The following is a 4,715-nucleotide window of genomic DNA, read 5'->3' on the forward strand; positions in this document are numbered from 1 at the left end:
TGAGGCAATGGAAAGAGTGACAAATGTCTGTTCAAGATCACACAAGGAATTAATGTTTTAGCTGAGTCCAGAGCTCAATTCTCCATATTCTTCAACCAGTTTTATTTATTTTTATAAGTCATCTTTTTATATAATTTTCATTAATTTCTTAGTGAGGAATTTATAAAATATAAAGGTGTATTTCAAGGTTCAAAAAATTTAAAGATCAAACAGCAGAGATGCCTTAATTGAAGGACAGAACCTGAGTCTAAAATCCAGCTTCTTGTTAGTCCCACAGCTTCTAGAGACAGGCCCTGTTCCCTTGTGTTTTTTCATGGATTATAGATTTTTCAGTGTAGTAGGGTAAAATAGTCTTATAATATTGTAGTACTATATTATAATATAATATTATAATAGGTAGTAAGTGTTAAGGATAATCAGTATTAACCTTTCATTTTATGAATTAGGAAACATATATGGATTATGGAAACAGAAGGCTGGTATGACTTTGTTGAAATTGCTAAACAAGTAAATATAAAAGCTGAGAATTAAACATATTGGTCTAGCTCCAAGTCTGGTCTCCTTCCTGTTTTAACAAATTCTGTCTCACTGGTGAAGGAACTTACTTCAACTGCATCAGAACTAGGCAATAGCCTCCTTCCCAGCCTCCCTGTTAAACTCCTCTCTCCCATCCTTAAGCATCCCACTGTAAAGACCTCTCCAGGTGTGGAGGGGCTTCAGGAAGCAGACAATCTGCCTGCGATGCTTCTTAAACCTGAGGTTCCTACATGTTCAGCAGGAGCACAAATGGTCCCCCTTTCTGGGATTACAGCAAAGCCCTCTCTCATCTGCATTCACCATTTTGTAGCATCTTTTCTGCTATCTACTAGTAGATTTGGCAAATCATTAACTTCTCTATGAGTAAGTTTTCCCTCTTGTAAAATAGGCACAACTCCATCTATTTCATAAAGTTTTCAAGAGAGTGAAATGAGCTAATAAATTTATATGACTTAACACAGTGTCTGGTATATAATTAGTATAACTGATACTGTTTTTATTTGGGATGAACTGCTCTTCAGATCCATTTTAATATAAATGGAAACACTCGTTGGTGGCAATGGGGACAAGAGACTTGCTTGGGGCTATACATCCCTTTCTTTGGCCTAAGTCCGAGAATTCCTCCTCTCTGGTTTATGGAATTCAGTCCTCAGTGTTCTCAAGTGAAGATTTCCCTAGCTCCTTCTTGCTGGTTTGGTTTCTAAAATTACTGGTTTGGTTTCTACTCTGATTAGAAGGTATGATAAGAGACATAAATGATACACATCCAGAATGCTATAAAGAATTGTGCATGCCTCTTATTGAAAAGACACAGACACACAGGGACATCGAGAGGTCTCCAGGGATGGGAAGGGTAGGATCTGCGCTCCTTGGCCACACCCTCCCAGGGCACTGCCCTTTTGGACAGAGAGCCCACCAGCAAGAAGGCATGTGCCAACGTCTTTCCTGGGAGGGAGGGGCGCATCTTGGCCAAGTTCTCCACATTCTCTTGCCCAGCCCCTCTATCATCAACAGCACACAGTTATTTAGCATTCACATTATTAGGGCTCAGCATGGTCACAGGTCACTCTATTGAATGGCCTGCTTGCTTCTTGCCTGTGTCTCCCACAGACTGTAGGGCTCTTATCGGTAGAGAGTATCTTTTTCACCTTTGCAGCTATAGTTTTTAGCACAGTGCCCAGCGCACAGTGGGTGTTTAATAAGTGCTTTTAAAATAAATCACTGACTAGACAAACTCCAAAGCAAGAGAAGCATCTGTGAACACAAAGCAAAGGATGAACCTTATTGAACTTTCCAGGCTAAGAGGCGGATTTGGTATGACCTGTCTTATCTTGCATCACTCTCCTCTTTGCCCTCTGTGCAGCAATGACTCTGGTCTCCTTTCATTTCCTCTCGCTCATCAGGCCCATTCCTGTCATGCAGGGCACAGTATGGTTTGCCAGGTTGTGCAAAACACAAGGCCACTCCGCCAAAGTGATATCAGTGCTTCCAGTAGAAATGTCGTGTGAACCACAAACATGACCTACACCTGTAATTTTAAATTTTCTTGTAGACAAATTAAAAGAAAGTAAAAAGAAGCAAGTGGAATTAATAAAATACTTCATTTCACCCAATATATCCAAATAGTACCATTTCAACATGTAAGCAACACCAAAAAAATTAATAGTACCATTTCAACATGTAATCAATATGAACGTAATTGAGGTATACTATAGATATATTTTTTCACGCTAAACCTGTGAAATTCAATTTTATATTTTTGGTGCATCTCAACTTAGACTAGCCACATTTTAAGTGCTCAGTAGCCAAATATGATTAGTTGCTATAATGTTGGATGACATAGGGTTGAGCTGTTGCCATTCTAGATAGTGTAGAATTTTATAAACAAGTTTTCTGGAAGTTGATAGTAAAAAGTCTTTTTCCGACAAAATCAATAAAATAATAACAACTTTCTAACAGAAGTAAAGGGTCTTAAGGTGGTGGTGCCTTTTTTCTAATTTGCACAAAGATGCATCTCGGGCAGTGGTGGCCTTGTTATCAAGGAACTTTTGTACATTTTGTTACCTCTTCCTGGAAGCCCAGCCCCCTTTGACTGGTCAGTATCTACTCATGTATCTATTAAAGTGCCACCTCCTCCATGAGACCTCGTTCCATTTTCTCTCAGAGCCTGTTTGTTCCTTTGCCTCATAACACTTATTTGGATTTGTAACAATATATTCATGTATGAGATAATTTGATTAAATTCTGTCTCTAACACAAAATAGTAAACTGTAGGAGGGCAAGTTCTTGTCTGTTTTTGCTAGCCATGGAATCCACCAACTCTGAGCATAGTGCTGGGTGCAGAGAAAGGGCTTCTTAAAGATGCACTGAGGGACTTTCCAGCTGATCGCAGTGACAATGTCGACCAGCCCCACAGTTTGTGATGCTCATGTTCTTATGATCCCACATACATCTTATTCTCTGCCACCAGGATTGGACAGAGTCTGGAATGTTATTCAAGGTCTCTCCAGGGAAGAAAGCTAACTGTTCACTCTCACTGCTCAAATGTATTTTCTGTTCACAGTATGTGAATTCATCTGACCAATTTCCCCTGAATCTGCTCCAGGTGCAGCCGCCTTTGGTCTTTGCAGAGCTAGGTGACTTTGAGTTTTATTTTGGGCTCATTCAGGAGATTTAATCTTTAGTGGATACTTTAAAGCAAACACGTTTTAAAAGTAGGTTAGTTGGTAATTGCCAAAAACTCAGGCAATCGAACACTGCATTTTGAAACACACAGGATTGTGCAAATTCTTACATGAAATCCAGGAGCTGGTAAGCTAGGAAATTTACTCAATTGCTTCATATGCTGTCTTCTCTCTTCCCATCCTCCTAGTATTCCCACTAGTAAATAAAAACCACACGTGGGGCCATTATGAATAAAAGTTATAAAATGAATTATGAGCATAAGGCAAAATGATTGCTAATCAATTAGCATTAATAATGTGTATAATGTTAAGTGAAGTGGTTAAAATTTGGAACTCAGACTATCTGGGTTCAAATCCTGAACTCGCCATTCACTAGCTGCATGACCTTGGCAAGTCTTTTAACATCTCTGAGGCACAGTTTCTTGCAAAATGAGAGATAAAAAAGAGAACCTATGTCATAAGTGTGTTGTGACACCTGTGAGAGCTACGGACCACATAGTGCTTGCATAGTGTTGAGTTTATTTTTGTTGGAGGAGTTTACACCTATATAACATTCAGGAGCTAGTTAAGGATGGATTCTTCAGGTAATTATTGTGCAGATACAGCCTTCATTTGAGAGAAAACAAACAAGGTCCAGTACCCGCTAATTTTTTGATCATTCCTCTGGTCTTGTTTGAGTAGGCCTTACTGAAAAAAATGTTTCAACAAAGCAAGACCTCCCATTGAATAAAGTAGGAATAAAACTGATGGTTGTCGAGTGTTGAGTTAGATTTCACTGAGGCCTCTTTCTGTCTCTGAAACTTAGAAATCTATATCTGGTGGTGAATAGAAAAAAACCGTTAAGAGCTATAAAAGGCAATAAAAGTATTTTGTAACTAGAAAATGCTCAGTGTTCATATTAACCAGTTTATTTTAACTGGACTCTCTTAAGCCTAGAGTATAATTTGATTCAGTCATAGAGGTGGAACAACACATCATTTATTAAGTACTTTCTGCTCTATTTTCCACCAGGCCTGGCAAGTGCATGGAAGGTGGTTTCTTATACAGCGAGATTAAAAGGAAGATTTCTAGAGCTGTCCCTGCTCAAGGTCGTGTCCCACACAGATCTGATCTGCCAGGCTGGCCACAAATTCCACCATTAGAGATGTATTCCTTTGTATTGGAGTCTCCAATTATTAAACCATTCCCAGCTACAGTCGCCTTAGTTTGTCTTTGGCACTTGGCAATGGGGATTGTGGAGAGGACACAAACTTTTAGTTCAGACATACCTGACCTGGGCCTTTAAAACAATTGTATTATCTTTACAAGTCATTTAAGTCATCGGGGTTTATTTCTTTACTTATAATGAGGGTTGACATTAATGGATTACTCCATTGGTTTGTCATGAGGATTAAATTATGAGATGGCTTTAATGAAGGGAACACATAGTTGCCTGTAATAGTTGTCATTTCCCTGAGAAGTAGAGAGGTAAATTATGATACAAGAAGGCAAAAG

At 38.9% G+C, this 4,715-nt stretch overlaps 1 long non-coding RNA gene across 1 annotated transcript in view; it reads left to right on the forward strand.

Moving 5' to 3' along the window:
• The window catches only part of LOC111737164, a 31,781-nt gene extending 27,424 nt beyond the window's left edge, over positions 1–4,357 (forward strand). Inside the window, exon 3 of the long non-coding RNA XR_002779375.1 lies at positions 4,233–4,357. This is a non-coding gene — a long non-coding RNA (uncharacterized LOC111737164). The remainder of the gene's footprint in view (positions 1–4,232) is intronic.
• Positions 4,358–4,715: the final 358 nt, after the last annotated feature.

This window comes from Pteropus vampyrus, unplaced genomic scaffold (genome assembly GCF_000151845.1).
Source record: "Pteropus vampyrus isolate Shadow unplaced genomic scaffold, Pvam_2.0 Scaffold24, whole genome shotgun sequence".
Lineage (NCBI taxonomy): Eukaryota > Metazoa > Chordata > Mammalia > Chiroptera > Pteropodidae > Pteropus > Pteropus vampyrus.